This window comes from Lactuca virosa, chromosome 8 (genome assembly GCF_052849685.1).
Source record: "Lactuca virosa cultivar CGN04683 chromosome 8, Lactuca_virosa_CGN04683_v6, whole genome shotgun sequence".
NCBI classification, from domain to species: Eukaryota; Viridiplantae; Streptophyta; class Magnoliopsida; order Asterales; family Asteraceae; genus Lactuca; species Lactuca virosa.
The window spans coordinates 247,642,457-247,669,113 of record NC_136433.1 but is presented as its reverse complement, the minus strand read 5'-3'; the positions used below and the strand labels follow the sequence as shown (position 1 = coordinate 247,669,113).

The following is a 26,657-nucleotide window of genomic DNA, read 5'->3' as shown; positions in this document are numbered from 1 at the left end:
ACCCCAGTATGTTGGGCGTACATGGAGTATGTTGGGTGTATGTCATTCAGATGCAAAACTTGATCGGTTTTGAGCAAAAGAACATTCCTATGTGCACATGCAAAACCCTAAAGCTTTGGATCTAGGTTTCTCTATTGTAAATGTAAAATTATCCAATGCTTATAAACCCTAGATCTAGCATACAAAATTTGTAAATAACAAATAAAACAAGTTTAGATGATTACTTTTGATTGTTGCAAGAATCTTCAAGCTTTAAGAGCCTAGTACCACAAGCGTAGTACCTCTAATCAATCACAAACACCAAGGCAAGAAGGATGATCTTGGAGAGAGGAGATAGAGGCACAAAATCGGCTCTAAGGACTTATTGGGGTTTCTGGTAGCCGATTTCTATAGCCCTAGGAGTCCTTATATACTTGAGCAGCTAAGGTTTCAGTCAAAATCCTAATTGGATAGCTTAGGCCTTAAGCGGTCCAAAGAACCTTCTGGAATAAGGCCTTGGGCGATTTCAAGGTGGGTTTCCACCCTAATTCCGTCCACCCCTTGGTCTATATGGATTCACAGCCCAAAATCAATTATCTTATAATTGCAATACTAGTCCCCTTTAGTTTAATTAATCTCTTTTGATCACATAATTAATTTCTTAATTAATTCTTGACCAATATTAATTAACTAATATGATTTCTCTTTTAATATATTATTCTTATAATATATTAATAAACCATAATAACCTCTTTCTCCATTAATCATCCAGTCAAGTTGCTTTGGTGAAGGCAACCTAAAAGGACCATGCTAAAACCGGGTCAAGTACATACCAAATATAGTTATGTACTTAGACATTAATCCAACAAAACTTAATATAGGGTCTTCGACCCTATTTAAAGTCCTTAACTCATTTCCAACCCCCTTATCTTCAGCCTCCATCCCATCTAACCTTAACTTCGAAACCCTAGCCCCATTTGGAAGGATTTTGAACCTTTGAGTGATTTTGGTGGATTTTTGGTGCATTTGGAAGAATAGGAACTCCTTGGAGAAGTGGTGGTTGTCTTGGAGCTTGTAGATTTAGGCATCGTTCACCTGGATCTAGCTTCTTTGGAGAAGTGTTCATTGTCTTGGAGCTTGTAGATCTAGGCATCATTCACCTTGATCTAGCTTCGGGAGGTATAAAGTTTTAATCTTGATGGTTCTTTCATGTCGATCTATTTTGGGTTATTATTTGTCATCTTTTGGTCCCATGTTTGTGGTTCTTGTGAGTGGAAGTTACTCCATAACCTTTGAGCCTTATATTTGGTCTTTGTTGAGGCCATTAAGTAATAAAAAATTAGATCTTGATGAGTATAATCCTTCCATGCATGAGTTGGTGGTCTTTTGATGAAGTTTGAGACTTAAGGCTTTGGTTTGGGCACCATTAAGCCATTCAAAGTCATAAATTCAAGAACTTTATGACTTAGGATACCCCAAAAGAATAAGATCTAGAAGATTAACATTTTGTCTTAAAGAATTAAGAACAAAAAGTGGAATTTAGGCTTGTGCAGTGTAGGTCAGGCGTATTGAGGTGGTACGCGGGGCGTACGCACCAAGGTGCCTTATTGGGACTTAGGTCTTTTGGGAAATTGGGCCATGAGTTCTTGGGTCAGATATGGGAAGGGTAAAATGATCTTTTACCCGTTAGAATGATAGAATATGAATTGGACCTTGAAATTCGGGAATTTTCCTTAATTATTGATTAAATATAATTTTGTTGTGTTCAGTGTAAGGAGCCCGCTAGAAGCAGCGTGTGTGATTCAGTTATCTCTAGATTGAGGTGAGACTCCTCGCTATGACCGTGGGTTGAAGGCACCAATATCGGCCCACTAGGATATGTTATATGCTAGTTGTCTTTGTGACTCTTGCATTCTATATGGAGCTAGGCGCATTGTATGTTTGGCTAGGCCCATTGTATGACAGGCTAGGCCCATCTATATATTAGGGTGGGCCTATTGATTAGGAAGGGTTAAGCCTATTGTTATGGGTTGGCCCAAATGTGAGGGTTAGGCCCAAATGATATGTATAATATATGGTATTTTGTTGAACTCACTAAGCATTGTTCTTACAGTTTTATGGTTATGGTTTTAGGTACTTCCAGTACGAATGGGAGGGGTCCGACTTTATTGCAGCACGTCCACCCATGTTTCCACACCTTATAATTTTGGGATTGTACTCTGATAACTATTTTTACTTTGACGACTACTAGAAAACAACCCTTTAATGACACACGAAAAATGACATGCACTGATTTAGGATATGCATTTTTTGCGTGTCCTAAAAATAATGTCATTTTTCCAAAATTTGTAGGATAGAGGACACACATTTGTGCGTTCCCTAAAATTAGTGTCCAACAAAATCGGAGGACACCTATCATAAAAAAAAACATATGTAAAAGTCTCGTTTTATAATTTTTGTCATGTACGCGCGTTCTATGTTTTTTAATAGCTTCATTCCCAAAAAAATAAAAACCCCGCCTGATGCATCTCCTCCTTCTCGTTGTAAAACCTTTACCTGAGAAACCCTAATAGAATTATTCGGCTGTGACTCTCTCCCCCTTTCGTATTTTTGGACCTTTCCAACCATACGAAGGTCAAAGGCATCAACTATCCTCTTTTATCCACCATTTCTCCCTCTCAAACGTTAAAGACGCGCCATCCCAAAATTGGAAGAACTAGGGCTTTTGTGCTCTGGACCTCACGAGCCACAAGTTTTCCTCATCCCTACCCTTACCCATCCGTATTCCTTCCTTTTCAGTTGACTATATGTTCTCGCCTCTCAATCGTACCCGAATCAATATCTATGTCTCTCTCGTGTCTATTCTCTCAATATTTCTCGGGCTTTCCTATTTACCACCAGAGTTTGAGAGCAAAAATAGAAAAATAGAAAAATAGAAAAAGAAAAGATGTGCCCCTTCTTCCTCTTTTCCTCCTCTAGTTCGATCACAACCCTTCTTCTCCAATCTTATATTTTTTTTTTCGATTTGCAGGTGATGGTGTGAGGTGGCGTTTGAAGGCTGTGAAGGGGTTATGAAGAGATCATGGCTGGTGATTGTTCGGTGATGGAGAAATAAGGGTGTGTTTGTGTGGGTGATTAAAAACTTTCACAAAATCCAAGTGCAGAAGCCCTCAAATCATAAACTTTAAGAGGGGAAAAGGAAGAAAAGAAAAGAACAGTGAACCGAGAATCAGGAAAAAAAGCGGAGAGATAAGCAAATCCATGTAAATTGTTCGGTGATGGAGAAATAAGGGTGTGTTTGCCGATTGTTCCTTTGTATATTCGTGTTCGTCACTCTTTCTCTCATATTCTTATTCATTTGCATTCCCTAGTAAATTCTCATTATCCTAATAATGAACTTAAAGCTAAAGAGTAATTTTAGTTTTCCGATTGTGTTCATGTTGGGTGATTTGATTAATATGTATATTGGGTTTTATTTCATTCCTGTGAACTTTAGGGTTCTCGGTTCATGAGTGCAGAGCAAACAACACATACCCATTCATGTTCTCATCTAGTTTAACGTTACATTTCATTCAACATTCACTCTTCCTGGTTCAGATATTTTTGGTGGCTATATGATTTCTAATATTTTTTTTTCACTGGATGAAGTTTGATTGCAGAATTTGGACAAAAGGAGCATGTTGGTTGAGATATTTCTAGAGTAAGGTTTAAATTTGTGATGGTTTATGGTGTCTCTAGGGGATCTTCTCAAGGAAAAGAAAAAGAAGCCAAGGTCTTAAGTATGATACATGGTTAGTTAAACCCAGGTTATATAACAGGAAACGGATTGTTGGTAATTAAAATCACAATAATTAGTTTAAACCCAGGTTATATAACAGGTAACATGTTTTTTCATTTCTATATACAGTATATACATAAACACACACTTATATAGTTATATGTAAGTTTTAACATATAGTCCCTGAAAGTGAATTATTTATTATCAGGCCCTCTTTCATCAGTATGGAAAGAATGGATCAAATGGTGCATTGAACTTGGGATTGAGGCAAATACTATTCTTGTTGCTCCATATGATTAGAGATTGTCACCATCAAAGCTTGAAGAACGGGATTTGTACTTCCACAAGCTAAAGTTTGTATTCAGTTTATAATTATCTTTCAATCATCATCTGAATCATAATAATTTTGACACCCACATTTTTTTTTTAAATTTCATTGCAGACTTAACTTTGAAACAACTCTGAAACATCGTGGTGGGCCCTCCATAGTATCTGCCCACTCTTTCGGTAACAATGTTTTTCGTTGCTTTTTGGAGTGGCTGAAGCTAGAATTTGCCCCCAAAAAATGTATCCAATGGCTAGTTGATCGCATTCATGCCCATTTTGTTGTGGGTATGTCACACCTACATGTCATTCTGGCATGACACCAACTTTAAGGTGCAATTTAGGCATTTATGTTTTTTAATTCTTACTTTCAGGATCTCCACTTCTTGGTTCAGTTCAAACAGTAGAAGCAACACTCTCTGGATCCACATTTGGTCTTCCTTTACCTGAGGTTTATTCTAAGTAGCAGTAACCATAACAGAATTGGGAGAGTACACCAAGGCAACAAATACTGCATTCATTGATGTTGAAAATGGTGATGCTGCCAGCAGAATTGAAATTGTAAATATTGGGCGAATTATTAAGTAAACTGCTATCTCTGAGATGGTGGCAACAATTTATGCAATATCAAATGAACTCAGTAAATTGTGCACAGGAAGGGCATCAACAGGTGTTTATAGTTATTGAACAAATATAATAAATTATATATATCCAATCAATTGGCCTAAAAAGACCGGTATACCCTCCTTGTTTGTAAAATGTGTTTTTTTAAAGATTTATGTGTTTTTTTAGATCACTTGGTATGATCAAGCGGTTTAACATCAATACACAAGACAACACTTGGTACGTATAAGTTTTTTTTGTCATTGTTTCTCATAATTTGTGTTTTTTATGATGGTTGACAATTCTGGTCATGTTTTCACACAGATCATGTTTGAGGATGATGTTATGGTGCTTCTTGATTTGGTGAAAGTTGATTCATGTATCTTAATCCCTTCTAATGTTCCATTTGTTATTGATTATATTTTTCAGGTCAAATTTAGAGAGATTATTTGTATACATTATATTTATGTATAATGAGATTATTGAATGTGATTCAGTTTAAATGTTAATACATTTATTGTATGAAATGAATTGTTTAAATGTGATTATTGTTTTCTTATTATTCATCAATGTGTGCCGTAAATGCGTATTGTAAATGTATATTGTAAATGGTTGTTGAACTTTATGACACAAATGCGTGTCATCTTCATTTATGATAGGGGTTTTAATGATACGCAATGTGAGTCGTAAACATGCGTCGTAAGGTTATGACACACAAAAGAGTGTCATCTTACTTTTTGACAGGGCCTTCCTTCACACGCATCGCGTGTCGTAAACGTTGAAACATTCCAGAAATACAGGCCAAAAATTTCATTTTAATTAAGTTATTACATAAAACCATCAGCATAAAAACATTCGTAATAATGTCTCATGTCAAAACCAAAGTGTCAATAATCAAAACATAGTATCATAAAACTATATCAGAGTGAAATCCCAAAGATCTCATGTGCGGAAAACCATAGTGTGATGCGCTGCGATTGAGCCGACTCCTTTCCTTTGAAAACGAAGTACCTGAAACCAAAACTGAAAACCATAAACACAAAGCTTATGAGTTCCCGAAAATACCACGTACATAAAATTAGCCACTCGAGGCTATAGCTCTACGAGACCTTTCGGTCAATGTGTCTCAGTGGAGCCTTCGGTCCCACAACTCTGGTAGACCTTCCGGACCTACCCATGATGACCTTCCGATCCTAAATCTGTTGACCTTCCGGTCCAAACCCTGTTGACCTTTCGGTCCAAACCATGTTGACCTTCCGGTCCAAACCATGCAAACTCAGGATATAACATATACATATCACATAAAAACATATATCACATAACCCTTATAAGCACATAAGACCTTCTGGTCACACATAATTACCACTCTAGGTAAGGTATAGTGAGAAGACTCACTTGGCACTGCTGAAGTCCCGCAGATAAAACTCCAGTGTCGGTTGACAGGTTCCCGAACTGTCAACATCAAAACATTACCCAATTAATAATTAGGTTCCACTACATAACCATATATACATACTTTGGATAATTACTACATTATCCCAAGCTTGGCTTTATTCCAGCCCAAGGTCCAATCCACAAGCCCAAAAGTCAAACTAGGAATCAAAGCCCAACATATGGCCTAATTTTCCAAATTGGGCCCAAGCCTTTACATGGTCTTATTCTAAGGCCCAATATCAAATTATCATTAAGGCCCAAACTATGGCCCATCTATGGCCTAATTTTCCAAATTGTGCCCAAACCCCTTACAAGGGCCTTACTCTACGCCCATTAAATTATTCTAGTTCAATTGCTTGCTCTTGGATGGCCCATTATTATCCCAATCATCTAGGCCCAATAGAAAGGCCCAACTTAAGGCCCAAGTGAAATTAGGGTTTCACATAAAATGATGATTAGGGTTAAGTTTCCTACTTAACCCATTAAGGACTTAATCCACTAAGGACTTAATCCATTAAGTCTAATATTGCTTAGATTAATCTTTGCAAATGATTATTATTTAATATTTCAAGCTATCAAATAATTCCTGTGTATGTCCCGATTAATTCTCAAAATTAGGGTTTTATTGGCATTAGGGTTTTCCAAACTCTAATTAGGGTTTCCAACCCAAATACTAGCCCATTTATCAATTTGTTGGGCTTTTAGGTCAATTAGGGCTTTATTAGGCCTATTAGGCCTACTAGAATATCATAAAGCCCATTAGTCACATGCTTGGGCTTTTAGGTCCATTAAGCTTCATTGGGTCCATTAGGCTTGCAAGGCCCATTAGGGTTTCAAGCACCCCGAACGAATCAACTCAACGAGGCAAGCACACCGCCACCTGACACAGCGGCCGGTGGCGGCAGCCACCACCCTAAGGTGGTGGTTTTCAATTTCTTTTATTATCCAAATCACATCACAATTTACAATAATATCCAAATGACACACACACACTTATAATATAACACACACACACACACAGCCACACTGTTTTTTATGGTGGCCGACGGTGGCGCATGGTGGCAGCCACCACCCTATGGTGGTGGTGATGCCATTTCCGAGAGCTACAACTATACACACACGCACACCAACTGAAACGCACATATTTGCTTCTTTACTCAGAAAGGAAAGCCAACAACCCACCTGGCGGCGCACGGTGGCGGTGGTAACATGAGGAGGCGGCAGAAACGGTAATAACTTTGCTAGCAGCGGCAGCCACCATGGCCGGCGGCCATGGTGGTTTGTCTTCAGGTCTTCCTGTCGATCCAGCGCCCAAATCGACATCAGCAACCCAAGAGCACCCCCATGCCTGCGATACACGGCTGAAACTCACACGCACCCACCCTTACAGCGGTGGTGAGCGGCGGCAGTTGCAGAAACAACATGGATGGCGGCGATAGCAGCGATCTAGAGCAGCAACAACAACCGCTGTCTCGGTCTTCACTCTTGTCGCCGGATTCACACGATCAGAGGTTCACCATGGCGTCATAGAGGCGGCGGCTAGAGGGCAGCATAAGGAGAAGAAGAAACCGCAAAGTGACGGTGGTAGTGTTGAGGTCGCTGGCAGCCCTCGCTAATCGGAAACATGGCATGGCGGCTGTGCGATGGCGGAGGAGAGATGGTGGCGCCAGAGTGAGTCACAAGGGTAGGGAGATGCGGCTGATACCATTTCCTTAGGATTAGGTTTCTTACGCTTTTAAACACCCGACACCTTCTAACCTATTGCCATAATTGCAGAAACAGTCCCTCTCTATAAAATTCTTTTCAAACCAAGGCCCCTAATTTACCTTTTCTAACCCAGCTTCGGAAATTCCCTTCAAATTTGATACCTGATTTACCAAACAGCCCCTAGGCCTCCAAAATCTTTTCAATGACGTCCCAATAATTACTATTTGGTCCCTACCTTCCATGATACTTATAAATTAAATTTGAATTTTACACTTTTAACCTCCAACTTCTAAATTCTTCACAAATTAGTCTGGGACTTACATTTATTAATTTATTTAAATAAACGGGGCGTCACAACTCTCCCCCACTTAAATTAGATTTCGTCCTCGAAATCATTTCTTACCGTTCCTTACACGCCTAACCACTCTAGTATCACGATTACCATCCTAGGCACACCCTAGCCTTCCCAGGGCAACCAAAGCTATCCCTCACAGGGTTCTAGAACCCTAAGATGAGCGAATTTCTTGTATTAAAATCACATTACTCACTCTGAAATTTGTAGTCTCGAGATGGTCTGACCTCCTGACAGACCGCCCATACTGAATCATTATTGTTGAACCCAGTTCACTTATCTCACAACTGCCTACTCATCTCCTGATAACTCAAGGTTCCCACTATAAGACAGAACCACATACCTAATTGTCTCGGCAGATCACTTATACTTGGCTTAGGCTCATCTAACCCCGTTGTGAGTGACTTGGCACTTCCGATCATCAAGCTACTCCACACACACGAATAACGTCCCAAATCACTACTATTGTCTGAAGCATCACTCTGTATCATATCTGCTTTCCCAAGGCACCCGAGACCTTCCTGGTCTCATCTCGTTCGCCAATCATCTGAAATACCAGATTCCGGCCTGGTCGCTAAGCTAAAAGGACTCCCACTTAGTCGCCTCACACGACTTCTGAATGAAATCCTTCTCTGGAACTAGTTGCCACTAGTTATCATGCCACTGAGGCTCTAATAACCTTCTGATCTAACTGATCGGGTCCATGCGTCGAATCATGTCATCATCCAATCCAAGACTAAAAGTGATTGCTACCTGACCAATGGTAGCCTTATCTCACACGTCCTTAAGCACTCCATTGCTTCTCTGATCTCATAACTGTAGTGACGTTCCTTCAGTCTTACCACTGGCTTAACCAAATCTAATCCCTCTGGGCAAATCCATAAACCAATCCGTGGATTTCCATATCCTCACTGGTACACCCGAACTGGTGGGTACTACTGTTCCTTCCGCGTCCTAACAACGCGTTCACGCTATCTACCAACCTAGTGAATGTTGCGGCTACACCCACAGACTTACATCACTCTAGCACTATCTGCTAACCCTGTGAATGATACGGCTACACCCGCAGACTTACAACACTTCCCATACTACCTGATCGCTAGTGAATGCTACGGCTACCCCTGCAGTCTTACAACACTTTCCATACTACCTGATCACTAGTGAATGCTACGGCTACCCCAGCAGTCATACAACACTTTCCATTCCGGTCAAACATGCACTTGACCTAACACACAACTGAACTTGAGTCCTAACTGGAGCTCTAACTTGGTTCCCGAAACCTGTTGTCTGGAAGTCTCGAAGGATGTCTGCTGCTCAGGCCCCCAACGAAAGGCCACCGACTTCTTGGTCAGTCGGGTCAAAGGAACTGCAATCTCAGAGAAGTCCCGTATAAATATCCGATAATAACCCGCTAGACCCAGGAAATTTCGAATCTCAGTTGGAGACCTCGGAATCTCCCACTGCATCACGACCTCTATCTTGGCCAGATCGACCAGAAACCCATCTGGTTGACAAGGTACCCAAGAGATTGCACCTCACGCAACCAGACTCACATTTGGAGAACTTTACAAAAAGTATCCCCCCACTTAGATTCGACTAAGTCTTCACTGTACGCGATAATTGAAGGATTCCTAATCCTTCTCGCTTTCTAGTATCCAACTGATGACAACTTGTGCTTACCAATGCTAGCGATTAATCACCGGTTAAAACTTAAGATCGCCCATCCTCGGAAATATTGATGAGTACTCTTGAAATCTGGTCCAGTCTGACACCTCAATCCATCACCTATGCGAAAATACCATTCTCTTGAACATCCGATGACCAACCACTTATACATCTAACACCCGCAACTGACACTACCCTCTTCATGTTACCAGTTCTGTCCTACCAACGGTAGTACCTTGAAGTACAAAGTTCATCCATAGACAATTTTTGACCACACCTGAATAATGATAGAACCCTTGAACGCTGACTTCACTGGAGAACTATCACTCTAACCCTGACCGAGGATCTTCCAAACAATACTCCTGCACAGATCTCAACAAAGATCCGGAATGATAACGGTACACGCGGAACCTACTCCGCAAGGTACGTCCCTCTGTGGGTTCATCAAGGACCTTTCGGCATGTAGGATGGCATATATGAACCTTGATAACCCAAACACTGGCAGAAAACCGACCCAAGATCTGAGTTATCCAAACTCACTCACAATCCCAAAGTGATAAGTATCCCCAACATCCATATAGTAGAAATAGAAGATGACATACCCGCAACATCTGGAGGAAATCCTGATCACCTTCTGCTGACATGACCAACTCCGCTACCCTGTAGCAGCCTATACCCTTGGAGCGATAAACTCCCTTGTACACCTTCTCGAATGTGTTGCACTGACTCCGTCCCTGCTGGCCTTTCACCCGATGATCGGAGGTGACGGGTCTCTTCCCGGGACACTCTACTATATGCACCTGGCACGAACCTCTCTTCTCAAAGTGCTCCAAATCGATCTCGCATCTGCAACCTCTTGGGAATCATATCCTTCAGGGTCTGACACCCTGCCACACTCAATAGCTCACTTGCCAATGGCTAAGCTGCAACAACTGGAACATCCTCTGTCCCCAAAATGGGTCACAAACTCTTCCATGAAGCTTCTCAGATTCTCCAAGACTCTCACCGATTTGAGTATGGATCTTGTGCTTTCAGTAGTACGGGTCCACTACTATCTTCCACACCTATCCATACTTTCCTCAACAATCCTCCCGAATCCTCCAAGTCACTTCCTCAAACTGGTACACCCAAGTCTCAATGAGCCTCACTACTAACCCACTGAAACATATCCTAGGCTTTCCTAGGTTCCCGAACTCACCCAGTCCTCAGCTCCTGAAAGATCCCTAGTAATGTCAACTAGCTATCTCATGAATATAGCTAGCTCACATTACTAAGAGTCCCACAAAGCACAAAGCAAGCAGCATTCAGACAATGGAAAATCTAACCATCATCTTCTAATCAACCCATTCTATCATCTATTCAGGAATCTATACATGCAATTCAAAGACTCATACAATCAGGCATATAAGGCATCTCCCTAAATCCTTAGCTCTAATCTAGCATGCAGTTCTCATACACATACAGTAGGCATATAAGGCATCCTTCCTAGATCCTTAGCCCTAATCTGGCATGCAGTTCTCATAATCATACCATATCATAACATGTATGGGTATCTTGGGGAAAACTTACTTGAGCTCGGCTGATTGCGCGCATCACACACCTTGTTCTTTTCAAAGTTCTTTCTGTTATTAAACTTCTTTTTATAAAATGATTTTAATTTTGAAAATCTTTCATACTAAGTCCTTAGTTTGAGTCCAGACACACCCGAAGGTATGTCCGAATCCCTCAAACCAAGGCTCTGATACCAACTTGAAACATCCCAAAAATATAGGCCAAAAATTTCATTTTAATTAAGTTATTACATAAAACCATCAGCATAAAAACATTCATAATAATGTCTCATGTCAAAACCAAAGTGTCAATAATCAAAACATAGTATCATAAAACCATATCAGAGTGAAATCCCAAAGATCTCATGTGCGGAAAACGATAGTGTGATGCGCTGCAATCGAGTCGGCTCCTTTCCTTTGAAAACGAAGTACCTGAAACCAAAACTGAAAACCGTAAGCACGAAGCTTAGTGAGTTCCCGAAAATACCATATACATAAAATTAGCCACTCGAGGCTATAGCTCTATGAGACCTTCCAGTCAATGTGTCTCAGTGCAGCCTTCCGGTCCCACAACTCTTGTAGACCTTCCGGTCCTACCCATGATGACCTTCCGGTCCTAAATCTGTAGACCTTCCGGTGCAAACTCTGTTGACCTTCCCTTCGAAACCCTGTTGACCTTCCGATCCAAACCATGTTGACCTTCCCGTCCAAACCATGCAAACTCAGGATATAACATATACATATCACATAAAAACATATATCACATAACCCTTATAAGCACATAAGACCTTCCAGTCACACATAATTACCACTCTAGGTAAGGTATAGTGAGAAGACTCACTTGGCACTGCTGAAGTCCCGTAGATAAAACTCAAGTGCTGGTTGACAGGTTCCCGAACTGTCAACATCAAAACATTACCCAATTAATAATTGGGTTCCACTACATAACCATAAATACATACTTTGGATAATTACTACATTATCCCAAGCTTGGCTTTATTCCAGCCCAAGGTCCAATACATAGGCGTAAAAGTCAACCTAGGAATCAAAGCCCAACATATGGCCCAATTTTCCAAATTGGGCCCACGCCTTTACATGGTCTTATTCTAAGGCCCAACATCAAATTATCATTAAGGCCAAAACTATGGCCCATCTATGGCCCAATTTTCCAAATTGGGCCCAAACCCCTTACACGGGTCTTACTCTAGGCCCATTAAATTATTCTAGTTCATTTGCTTGCTCTTGGATGGCCCATTATTATCCCGATCATCTAAGCCCAATAGAAAGGCCCAAGTGAAATTAGGGTTTCACATAAAATGATGATTAGGGTTAAGTTTCCTACTTAACCCATTAAGGACTTAATCCACTAGGGCCTTAATCCGTTAAGTCCAATATTGCTTAGATTAATCTTTGCCAATTATTATTATTTAATATTTCAAGCTATCAAATAATTCCCGTTTGTGTCCCGATTAATTCTTAAAATTAGGGTTTTATTGGCATTAGGGTTTTCCAAACCCTAATTAGGGTTTCCAACCCAAATACCAACCCATTTATCAATTTGTTGGGCTTTTAGGTCAATTAGGGCTTTATTGGGCCTATTAAGCCCACTAGAATATCATTAAGCCCATTAGTCACATGTTTGGGCTTTTAGGCACATTAAGCTTGATTGGGTCCATTAGGGCTTACAAGGCCCATTAGGCTTTCAAGCACTCCAAACGAATCAACTCAACGAGGCAAGCACACCGCTACCCGACACGACGCCCGGTGGCGGCAGCCACCACCCTAAGGTGGTGGTTTTCAATTTCTTTTATTATCCCGATCACATCACAATTTACAATAATATCCAAATGACACACACACACACTCATAATATAACATACATACACACAACCACACTGTGGTGGCCGGCGGTGGCGCATGGCGGCAGCCACCACCCTATGGTGGTGGTGATGCCATTTCCGAGAGCTACAGCTATACATACACGCACGCCAACTGAAACACACATCTTTGCTTCTTTACTCGGAAAGGAAAGCCAACCACCCACCTGGCGGCGCACGGTGGCGGTGGTGACACGAGGAGGCGGCAGAAACGGTAACAGCTTTGCTAGCAGTGGCAGCCACCATGGCCGGCGGCCATGGTGGTTTGTCTTCAGGTCTTCCTGTCCATCCAGCGACCAAATCGACATCAGCAATCCAAGAGCACCCCCATTCCTGCGATACACGACTGAAACTCACACGCACCCACCCTTACAGTGGTGGTGAGCGGCGGCAGTTGCGGAAACAACATGGATGGCGACGATAGCAGCGATCTAGAGCAGCAACAGCAACCACTGTCTCGGTCTTCACTCTTGTCGCCGGATTCACACGATCGGCGGTTCACCATGGCGTCATAGAGACGGTAGAGGGCAGCATAAGGAAAAGAAGAAACCGCGAAGTGACGGTGGGAGTGTTGAGGTCGCTGGCAGCCCTCGCTAATCGGAAACATGGCATGGCGGCTGTGCGATGGCGGAGGAGAGACGGTGGCGCCGGAGGGAGTCACAAGGGTGGGGAGGTGCGGCTGATACCGTTTCCTTAGGGTTAGGGTTTCTTATGCTTTTAAACACCCGACACCTTCCAACCTATTGCCATAATGGAAGAAACAGTCCCTCTCCATAAAATTCTTTTCAAACCAAGGCCCCTAATTTACCTTTTCTACCCCAGCTTCGTAAATTCCCTTCAAATTTGATACCTGATTTCCCAAACAGCCCCTAGGCCTCCAAAATCTTTTCAATGAAGTCCCAATAATTACCATTTAGTCCCTGTCTTCCATAATACTTATAAATTAAATCCGAATTTTACACTTTTAACCTCCAACTTCTAAATTCTTCACAAATTAGTCCGGGACTTACATTTATTAATTTATTTAAATAAACGGGGCGTTACAAACGTGCATCGTAAATACGCGCCGTAGATTTACGACACGCAAAAGCGTGTCATCTTTATTTATGACAAGGTCTTCCTTGACACACATTTGTGTGTCATCTGTGTGTTTTACGACACGCAATGCGTGTCATTAAATGGTATTTTTGTAGTAGTGGACGTACTTCTGAATGTTTGATAAGCATAATTGATGTTTTTGGGTTGAATTAAAAATGAAATTTTTACCTAATGATTTTTGGGATGTTACAAGTTGGTATTAGAGCTTTGGTTTGTGGGATTAGAGCTAACTCTCGGGTGTGGCTGAACTCAAACTAAGGAATTGGTAATCTTTTGAAAGAAAACAAATTCTAAAATGATTTTTATGAAGAAAAAGGGGTATGATGCATGTAACCAGTAGAGCTCAAGTAAGTGATTCCCAAAATACCCATACATGTTGATATGCAATATGATATGGATGTTTTCATGCTAGGATAAGGCTAAGGATACTTACAGGAATTGCATGATAGATTGGACTGATATGTGATGGTTTGTAGCCTAGAAAGTATTGGATGCTATACTAGATTGGGAATATATAATGGTAGCTGTAATTGCTAAGTGTATGCTTTAAAAAATCGTATACGATTAGGACCATATAGCGCCAAAATGAGCGACTTAGCCTTATTTCCTATTCCTTTTTTGGTTGTGGTCCTTAGGTAAAGTCTTTATTCGATAGTCTATGTGATCATATATTGTGTATAATTTGCATGCATAAGGCCAAGGAAAGTGAGAGTGGGAGTTCCTAGCATGGTTTGTAGTAAGTGAGCTTAGGATGTCCTTTTTTTTGTTCTGTAGCTTGGAGTGTTAGTACACTATTGCTGCTTGCTTTATGCTTTGTGGAACTCTTAGTGATGTGAGTTAACTATTAAGTGAATATGATAAGTCACATGCTGTAAAGGTTAAATAATCTCAAAGTGACAGATTTGGCCCTATTGTGCAGCTCTCTTTTGAGTCTAACCGTTGTAGGGTTGAATATTTTACTTGAAGGATTATCTAAGCTTTGTTGCATGTGATTATATTCATGAAGTAGTTAGCTGAAATTAGTGGGAGTTCTTTAGTAGATGATGGCAGGGTGAGGATGATGAGCCTAGGAGAGCCTAGGAAGTGCTTTAGCGGGTTTAGTTGTGCTATTTAGCAGGTACTTGGGGTACCAATTTTAGAAGGTGACTTGGAGGATTCAGGATAAGTCTTGAGGAAAGTATGGATAGGTTTGGAAGGTAGTATTGGGCCCGTACTACTGAAAGCACAGGATCCTTACTCGAATCGAGGGGAGTTACTGAGAATCCAAGAAGCCCGTGGGATAAGGATTCTTTGAGTATGTTCTGATTATTGTATGGTTGCTTTTCAGAATGGTGGTGAGCACTCGTGGAGGAGGATCTGGTTCAGGTTCAGTTGCTAGCATCAAGTCGATGGATGAGCGGATGCAAGAGTTTATTTCATTAGATATCACCTACTGTATTTTGGAGAAGACTCCTATGATTTTCGGTTCGGTCAAGGAGGGGATCTTGGAGATTATGGAGGAGCGTCAGGAAACGTACCGTTCTGGGATTATGGAATTACTGGATGAGCGACTTAGGACATTTAGAGATGATATCGCAACAGGACAGTTCGGAGCACGAACTCCCTCTTTTAGGGAGTTTAAGGCTTGTGGAGCTCCAGAGTTCTTTAAGGCTAAGGACCCCATTGCTAGCCACCGATGGATTGTTGACATGGAGAATGCTCAATGGAAGTGTTTCTACCTTGAGGAGGCGAAGGTGGATTTACATCTTGTCTTTTGAGAGACCGAGCTTGTGATTGGCGGGAGGAGTTCGGTAGTGTGTTGGGATCTGCGGCCGTGGTGGCCATGTCTTGGGAGGATTTTTTCACAAGGTTCCAGGAGGAGTTTGCACCATCAATAGAGGTGCAACAGCTGGCAAGGGAGTTTTCAGGATCTTCATCAGACTATGGAGACCATGGTAGAGATCACTGCCGAGTTTCGAGAGAGGCTCTTTGTTGGTTCCATAGTATGCGATAGACGAGGAGATGAAGAAGGTGAGGTATCATGACATGTTGAGGGATTGAAAGGTCTAGTATGCTCAAGAGTCATATTAAAGTGATATTGCTAAATAACATATGATACTAATGGGTCACACTAACAACAACTTGATACAATTGACTATTTATTAGAATTTGGTTTTAATAAATATTCAATAAAACTCTTATAATTAAAATGGAAATTATTTATTTCTAGGAAATAATAATTTTCATTAGCAAGCGTTATTACATAATTCATATGGTATGAATTAATAAGTCATGCACAACTTTTTGGACTAGTTGAAACCCTTTTGTCTTTTACTCAAAAGACAAAGTTTATATTTTATAAAAGGCTTGTGAGTTTTTTTTATAAAAGTTTGACTTCATTTATATTTAAAATTCCAAAAATTGATAAAGATAAAAAAGTTGTGGCTTTCCAAATCATTTAATCAAAAGTAATAAGAAGCATGGGAGACATGTAAGCTTTAGGGACATGCCTGTCTAAAGTGGAAGGGACTAATGGTTAAAGACTTCACTTTAAGACTATAAATATGATGCTTCCACTCTTGAGTTGGTGCTCCATTCTTTCCTCTCTAAAAGTGTAACCTCCTTAGAGGAGGTTAGTCTCTCCCTTTTGTTCTTCATATCTACAAGAATACTTGCATCTTCATGCCCTCTTTAAGTTCATATTGGTTATGAACTTAAAGCTTAAGGGTTTAAGAGTTTTGGACTAGCATCTACATCAAGTTGAGTAATTGTTGGTGTCTCAAAGGTTCCATATTCTTCATCAACTTCCAAGCCTCCTAAGAGGACCCAAAGAACTACAAAGGTTGTTATTTCTTCATCCTTCCTTTGGTTGGTGTTTAAATCTTTCTATAACTTTCAAGAAGATCCTTGGTGGGTATAAAATTTTTATGATATTTCAAAACTTAAAGTCTTCCGTTGCCATATTTTTCTTGTTTATGAAACTATTCTTAAACTAAAACCCATCAGGGATGACATCAGGGAGTTTGTGAGGTTGTCAGGGTGCAAGACCCTGAATGATATGATTGCTATAGTTCGAGAGCGCGCGATTCATTTGGAATACCTCGAGAAGAGGAAGCTAGAGCAGATTCAGACAACAGTAGGCCAAGTGAAGAGGCCCATGACTTAGGATTCTAGAGTAGGAGGCCATCAGGCCAGGTCCGTTGTGCCAAGCGTGGGAGGACTGATGAAGGGAGCTTTCAGGTGACAGGAAGGGGGTGTTTTAGTTGCAGATAGATGGGTCATTTCATTAGGGATATCCCTTATGGATCAGTTTCGATATGTTTTCACTACAACTAGGTCGGCCACAAGAAGGCCGTCTGTCCGAGGTTGAGGGGTGGAGTAGTGAGTGCACATGCTCCAATTACTTTGAGGATCACTGACGGTCCTGAGGGCAGGGCGGAAGCCCTAGCAGTGAGGAGCCGAGCATCGCATCTTCTGGCAGGGGAGCCGAGCCGAGCCGAACATCGCATCTCCATGGGCGATGCCTGTTCAATTGTGCAGATACGGTGAGACCCGTGGTAAGGTCTGTTTTATTACGGAAATAAGGGTGAAACTGATGGAAATTGGCTTGAGTGAAGTATTGGGTCACCTTTAGAGTGGGTTGACTCTATGGTCAATGGATGGAATCCGTATGGTATTTACGCTCAGGTAGCCTGTAGTAGTTAGAATTTTGGGCGAGGTCTCATGGAGTGACCGTGCACGAGTTTGTCAGATGATTGGGGATTCTTTATCTCAGCTTAGTAGAAAGTCGCCATGGAATCGGAAGAATTCGGATAGAACGCAAGTATGAATCTTTGGATCATCTGGTTTCCTGCAAGGTAGTAAGGAGCGATTTCGAGGATGAAATCTAATTTAAGTGGGGAGGGGGGAGTTGTAACACCTTTTTTTGATTCGTTTCATAATTCGAGGCCATGACCTAAAGATCAACTATCATAAGGCTTCGGGCCTTGGGTAAACAGAGCTTTAGACCCATTTGGATATGGGTAATGTAGGTTATGGGATCCAAACGTTCGGTTGTGCTTTGGAGCCCTAGGGTATAATGGTAAAAGTCGATGGTTCGGGTCTTTCTTGAATTAAAGATTTAGGTTCGGAAGGTTTTAAAGTGAAAGAGAGTTGATGGGAGTGTTGTGCTTTTCATCACCTTTCTGAGCATATAAAGAACATTGAAAACGGATTTGGGATGCGGAAGTTATGGCCTTCAAAAGTTTGAATGGTAAGGAGTTTGCCCATTACACTGGGCGTACTAGGAATGTACGCTAGGCTTACTTGGCCTTTTGATCGTGGAACCTTACCCCAATACGTTGGGCGTACGCCAGTCCAATGTAAACCCTAATTTAGGTATTGGACCCTATTTAAAGTCCTTAGCTTATTTCCAACCCTCCTTATCTTCAACCTCCATCCCCTCTAACCCTAAATTTGAAATTGTAGCCCCATTTAGAAGGATTTTGTGCCTTTGAGTGATTTTGGTGGATTTTTGTTGCATTCGAAAGAAGGAGAACTCCTTAGAGAAGTGTTGGTTGTCTTGGAGCTTGTAGATCCTGGCCTCATTCACCTTGATCTAGCTTCTGGAGGTATAAAGTTTTAATCTTGATGGTTTCGTCATATAGATCTAATTTAGGTTATGACTTGTCATGTTTTGATCGCATGGTTGTGGTCCTTGTGAGTAAACGTTACTCCTGAACCTTTAAGACTCGTATTTGGTCTTTGTTGAGGTCATTAAGTCATAAAAATCGGATCTTGATGAGTATAATCCTTCCATGCATGACTTGGTGGTATTTTGATGAAGTATGAGACTTAGGGCTTTGGTTTGGGCACCATTAAGCCATGGAAAGTCATAATGTTAGGAACTTTATCACTTAGGATGCCCCAAAAGAGTAAGATCTAGAAGGTTAACGTTTTGTCATAAAGCATTAAAAACAAAAATTGGAATTTGGTCTTATACACCGTAGGCCGAGCGTACTGTGGTGGTACGCGCGGCCTATGCACCAACGTACCTTTATTGGGCCGTTTGGGCCTTGGGTATTTTGGGAAATTGGGCCATGAGTTGTTGAGTCAGATATAGGAAGGGTAAAATGGTATTTTACCCATTGGAATGATAAAATATGAATCAAATCTTGGATTTTGGGAATTTGCCTTAATTATTGATTAGGGGTAATTTGGTTGTGTTTAGTGTAAGGAGCCCGGTAGCAGCAGCGCATGTGATTTGGTTATCTCTAGATTGAGGTGAGTCAGTATAATGAGCCTGTTAGCAGCGAGGCATGTGATTCGATTATCTCTAGAATTAGGTGAGTCTCCTCACTGTGCTCGTGGTTCGAAGGCACCAATGATGGGTTACTAGGATATGTTATATGCTAGCTATCTTTGTGACTCTAGCATTGTATGTTGGGGTAGGCCCATTGTACATTGGGCTACACCCATGGTATGACGAGCTAGGCCCATCTATATGTTAGGATTGGCTTATTAATTGGAAGGGCTAGGCCCATTATTATGGTTTGGGCCCAATGTGAGGGCTAGACCCAATTTGAGGGCTAGGACCAAATGATATGTATGGTATGTGGTATTTTAGGGAACTCGCTAATTAGCTTTATACTTATAGTTTTATGGTTATGGTTTCAGGTGTTGGGTTTTGAGCATTCTAACACTCCTATGGTGTACATGCAACCCTATAAACCTTGGATCTATGTTTTCTCTATTATACATGCAAATATTAACTATTCTAAGGTTTCATCCTAACTAGCATATTATGAAGCACCTATACTACAAAGTTCTAGTTAGATGACATACCTTTTGATGTAGCTTGATGTCTTCAAGCTTTAAGAGCTTAGCCCCAATAGTGTGGAAGCCTCAAGTGGAATCACAAATCACCAAAACACCTTGGAAAACCTTTAGAGAATATGGATACTTGGCTCACACTATGAAATCGGTTATTGCCCTCTTTAGTGTATCCACACTAGCCACTAGCATAATTTCATGAACCATAAGACCCTTTATATAGTGTGGAGGATTAGGGTTAAACCCTAATACCCATGACCTTTCATTTCTTAGGATCCATGGGTTAAAGCTCCATGGACTATCCATGAAGACTTAGCCCAACCTAAATGAACTTGGCCCACTACACACACACACACATATATATATATATATATATATATATATATATATATATATATATATATATATATATATATATATATATATATATAAGAGTCCATATTTAATTAGTTCCTTTTGATCACTTAATTAATTATAAATTAATTCTTGATCAATACTAATTAAATAATATGATTATATATTAATATATTAGAAGTTATAATATATTAATATAAATCATAAATATACTATTCTCAAAAGAGTATCCATATAAATTGTGTCGGTGAAGTGCAACCCAAATGGACCATGCCGGGTCGGGTCAAGTACATATCAAATATAGTTATGGACTTAGACATTAATCCAACAATCTCCCACTTGGATAAGTCTAAAACTATTATTGAGTATGACTTCAAAAACCAACTGGCAATCGTAGCTCTTAAAGCCGCTGTCGAACTCTGACCTCGTCAATGACTTGTCCATTAGATAAGGGATCATATATTCCTCCATTCTAGATATCATATGGACTGAGACATGGATTATAATCATTCTCTCTGTCCATTTGTTGTTTCCCGATTTTCGATTTATGATGACTGACTAATTGAACAAATCAAATCAGTCCTGGCTTGGCCAAGCACTCACATGTGTCATCGCTAAATCATCGAGGGGCCCACAGATATCGCTTTTATCCCGAAGGTAAAAGGAATGGATAAACTTCGACTCATATGGCTTGTTCTACTACTTGTTGAATCATACACAAAGGCACGTTTTATAACATCGAGTTACCAAATGCGTTTTCATGCAATCAATGTATAACCAATTCATAGTAACAACTCATATCTCTAGGTTTGAAGAATATAAGATATTATCGTCTCATGATCACTCGTGATAAAATCCATGAAGTGATTCAAATGAGCGCGGGTTGAATCCAATACTCAGAACTTATGAGCACTCATGAGTGTTGTAGCACCACTTTGTCCACCAACTTGGACCTCTACAAACCAACCCATGACAGTCTTGATTCATATCTACTTCCAACATATGACCGACTGTGGATGGTTTGAATAACGTAATCATTCAGGAAGAGCGACTTAGTTATTCTGGAAGTCAAAACATGCAAAGTGAAACACAAGAATAAGTGAATCAAATATGGTATCAAACCCTATGAATATAAATAAACACTTTTATTTATCACCATACTGATTACTCATTATTCATTGTTTCGGTTTTATCAACTTTATACTTGAATTAAAAACACTAGTTGTCCCATGCTCCAAGCATGTACACTATGTTTTTCTTAAACAATAGCTTTGCCATACACCAAGTATGCACTCTATGTTTGTCTATGATCCTTACTTTGTGAAATAAACCAATTGAACATAATTTCAATGATTCTAATTTCACACTTCCAAATCCTTGTCGTAAATGTAAGAATTCCTAACATTTATCGAAATCTGTTTAGATTTTAAACTTATATGCACTCTTCCTCTTGTAATGATTATGCACAAAGCCACAAAGACTTGGCAACAATCATTACAGAGTATTCCAATGGAGAGAAATTCCATGGAAACGATGTCTCAAATTCAAAGCGCGTTGCTTTGAACATGCTTCTTGCATTAAGTTTCTTTAACCTTACACAGATTGCTTCCACCTATGAAGACAACTCTATATTCCCATTTTGACTACCACTTCTGAACAAGAGTTGCCTCTTTTCAGACTATGTCAATATGGTCCTTCCAATATTAACAATATACTTCCAACTGTCCTTGAGCAACCAATCTTTGGTAAACCTTAGATTGTCCTCGACAATTGCTTAATCACTTTAGTCATATCCAATTCTAGACATTTTCCTCCTTAATGCCGCAAGGCATTTGGAAAATTCAGAAAGGATAAATACTATAGCACATGTAATCGATCTTGTACCCAAAGCAAATGGGACACGATTCATGATGTCTCACATAAAGACATGATTCTAGACCAGTCTTTTGCTACAATATTTTTATTTGCCATGTTTTCAAAATTTGACTATGAAGAGGGATGCCGTAATCATAATCGAATTTTGAGAACACAATATATAGAATTTCCTTAAGTTGAACCAATCCAACATGAAATTCATATATATATTCTTGACTAAAGATGATTAAGGTCTCAATCTAAGCCTTTAGAACTGAAATGAAGTATATCCTCTACCTTAATTATAGCAAAACAACTTTTTCAATCCCCGCAGCCTCACGAATTGAAACTTTTGTTTTCTATAATTAACATTGCTAACTTGCAACACTAACAATAATTATCATGTTCCCACTAACATGATGATTATTAGCATAACACTTATGCTCCCACTAGCTTTGACATGTACTCAGAAATCAGCTGGACTTCTAGAAATCAATACTTTATTGACTTTCTTACCAAAGTTCAGATTTCTGATACGAGATGCTTTGATAAAACTTTATCAAAATCATACACCTTTCCTTAGATAGCATGCATGTGTGTCTAAACAGTTTCAGAACTATGAAAAGGGATGCTGTAATCATAGTCTCAATTGTTTAGACCTTTTGCAATCTGCTTCAAATCTACTTGGTGGAAGTGTTTCCTCACCATCATTTTCATGAATCGGAGAGAAACCTTATGACCCTTAGATTTTATGGTGTATGTGTTCTTATCCATGTGAATCTGTCAAAACCATAATCACAAGACAAGGTTAGTGACAAATCCAAACTCATATGGACTGAACTAAATCTTAATTTCTTGCCACCTGGCAGTACAGGTCCTGCCATTGCTTCCAAGTTGTTATGCAACCAATTGAGAACTTTCAGAACTCCTATGCAAAGCGAACTTTAACTGGAATGGGCACAGAATATGTCAGCACGATAGGCTATAAACCTCAAGTCGTGTGCTAGTGAAGAACCTCAGGTTTTATTCTTGATTAGTTCTTGAAATTCTTTTTAGGATCTTTAAGACTCCCACTATCCTCTTGACATATAAGACTATCTTGCCAAATATTCAAGAGATAGTGCGGATTCTTTATTAAGACAAACACTTCACACAATTGGCCTTAGTTGGTCTTTGTTTTATCCAAAACATCACAACTTACCAATTTCAAATGTACAAGAGTAGGACACTTTTACTCTTACATTTGACAAGTGTTTTAAACCTTTCTTTAAGATATGTCACTCAAGTTACAATCTTGGAGTATGACTCTAAGAATTGTTTTGGAACGAAGTATGACTCATGTTCCTGATCTAACCATTTCAACAATTCATGACTCCTCTTCTTAGTCATAAGAATGCACTAAGATGACCTTTAGAGGACTAATTGTGATATGATTTCTAAATCATTAAGATGATCGCAAACATGATACTAAAGTGCTCTCCCATCTTTTCAGATTTGAGAAACTTTTATCTTTCTGCCTAATTTGATTCTTCCCATTCGTTCTGCCATACATTGAGACTTTTCCAATGTTTCAGAATTATACTTAAACTTGTAAGTATAACCATATTTACTAAACTTTAGTAAATCAAATAGTCTTAACGAGCTTTGTGGTGGACATGACCAGTGCACAAGAATGTGTACTCGATCCCTTTAGTCCTTCACTTGACTCACACATCCATGTGACCAAGTAATTAGTCTTGTTTTTCCAATGCTTGAAAGTTCTCATTCATCATACTATTTAACTTGCATGATTCCAAGTTTCGGTCCAATTGAAACTTGGGCGATGAGGAACTTTCATGATTTGGTAAATTTAGACACTACCATAAATGAAAGAATCAAATCCATTTTCCAATATTGCTGTCAGTGGAATCATATAAGCAACAATTTTCCACAAATGCCATTGTAAGGATACTTCAAATAGATAAAATTAAACAATTTTCTTTTATTTTAAAACTTTGCGGAAAAACTTATCCTTACAATCCACATGGAAAATTGTTGTTATCTATTCCTTAGCAATATATCATAACTTCTTAAGCAACTGCTCAAAATTCTGATGCGATCGAAATCCACCTTCGCGATCAGAATCAACATATACTTCCTTTAAGATTTCTCTCTATTCTTTGATTCTTAAAACATCAACATGTGACCCAGTCACATCATGTAATGAGGATCTCATAATAGAACTTAACAGAGTTAGATAATGGGCTCTACCTGATGTAGAGTCAAACTTATTGACTTTAACATCCTTATGTAAATTTGGCAGCTTTGTAATCAACGCCCCTTCCTTTGGCAAAATAAACATATGGACCCTTTGGTAATGGGACTATCTCAGACTTAGCCTTTCTCTTTACCATTTGGTCAACCGGGTTGACTATGGCCAATCCCTTTCCATTAGGAAGAGAATGTTTTTTCTGGATTTCCAGTGTCACCATTATTACTGTCCATAAAGTTTTTGGGAAGTTGATCTTCTAATCAAATTTGCTTTACTATCGTTCCAAATCATTGCTGATTCAGCAGCACCAAGCAAATAGATATGATCATTAAGGTTCATGTCATAGTCTGTTTCATAGTAGTCCCAAAGGAACTCACTATGTGACTTAGAAAGTGATTGAACATCCAACTTTCTCAAGACTTTAACACCCAACTCTCCCGGCTTGTCAATATGTGACTTCATCTCTAAGATGTGATCACACATAGACCTTGCTTGCCATTAGGGTATGAGTGACCTTGAACTTGTATGAGCCAAACTCGGGAAGTCATATTCATTAGGAAAGCTTGGTTTGGGAAGATCATTGTTGTCTAAACCAGACATCAACAATGGGAGAAATTCACGTACAGTTGATTTAAGTCCTTAATATAACACCCAATATGATATATTAAGGCTAGGAACCAACAAAATATTTTATAACTTGGAAGAGGGATGCCGTAATCCAAGCTATAAAATATTTGAAGGTATGTGAATGACGATTCACCAATTTCCACCAAGATAAACGAAATGTATTATTAGGTTTTAATTGGTTTTGAAACTCCTAGATTCTTTTGAGATTCATTGAACTTTTCAATGGCATGTTTCAATCTCGAGTGTGCCCTTCAGGTTTTGTGACTGGGATGCCGAGGATCACAAAACAAGGTATGAAGTAACCATGCAAATATACTTGGTACCCTTAATATTTACCCCTCAACCGATGTGCCGGTTAACCACACACGCTCCAACGATACTATGATAAACATTAAGTTACCCTTTGCCTACCTTTTTAAGTCCAGGTTAGTGTGCCGGTTAACCACACACGCTCCACTAACAGCTTAAACAAAGTGCAAAGTGTAATTTCATGGATTAACACCTTATTCACATTTTCCTAAGTAACTAAGATTGGGAATTTATAAGTGTTTTGTTACTTAGTATTTATCATTATACTTATAATGAAGGGAGAATTATAGTCCTTGTCCTACCTGTTCGGCTAACGACCCTCCACCGGTCAAGGAAGCGGTGAGTGAGAGTGGACACCCATTAAACTGCCATTTTATAGGCAGTAACCTTATACCCCCCTTATAGACCGGCTTCGTGAATGAGGCCTACTACTGGTAAGACGACTTTACTCTTATACATATATATAAATATTATTAACTTATAATATTATAAAGTATAAGGGTTGAATTTTAACTTTTAAAATTCTAAGGGCTTAACTTGGAATTAAAGTATTCATAAGTGAAAACTTTACAAATTCCAAAACTTGAGGGCAAGTTTTTGAAACTATTCAAAACTTTTCATTTCATAACTTATGAGTTTAATGGTTCATTAAAATGAAGACTCTTCATTTTTTATGTAACCTCTTATTCTTTAATAACACTTTTAAAGAAGTGACTCTTACATAATACTATTTAATGAAAAAGACTCTTCATTTTTTATGTAACCTATGACACTTTTATGAGTTTTAAGATTCATAAATGTGACCTTTTATGTCACTTGAGGACAAGTTACAAAAACACATTTTATGAATTACCTCTAGATTAATTAGGATTGAAAAAACCTAAAACACAATTTTTTTTTCCATTAATCTAAACTTACTCATAAATCAAGGAAACATAAAACTTTTGGTAATTCATAACTTACGGAGTTAAATGCTTAAGATCACAACTTAAAAAAAACTTTTGAGCTCCAAAATTTTATGACAAAATTTGTAACTGCTTAAAACATTTAGATCAAACTTTTAAAACTAATAAAATAATCATATCATTTTATCTTTTACTAAATT

General features: G+C 39.4%; 1 long non-coding RNA gene across 6 annotated transcripts; it reads left to right on the top strand.

Annotated features, from left to right (window-relative positions):
• Window positions 1-2,464: 2,464 nt before the first annotated feature.
• Window positions 2,465-5,118, top strand: LOC145133174 (uncharacterized). 6 transcript variants are annotated; one of them, XR_013718454.1, is made up of 6 exons: window positions 2,465-2,928; window positions 3,011-3,770; window positions 3,966-4,110; window positions 4,200-4,369; window positions 4,456-4,924; window positions 5,009-5,118. It is a non-coding gene; the product is annotated as an uncharacterized LOC145133174 (long non-coding RNA). The 6 variants fall into 6 exon arrangements; XR_013718457.1 differs by having other exon boundaries at window positions 2,469-3,271; window positions 3,639-3,770; XR_013718455.1 differs by having other exon boundaries at window positions 2,469-3,271; window positions 3,628-3,770.
• The last annotated feature ends 21,539 nt before the right edge of the window (window positions 5,119-26,657 follow it).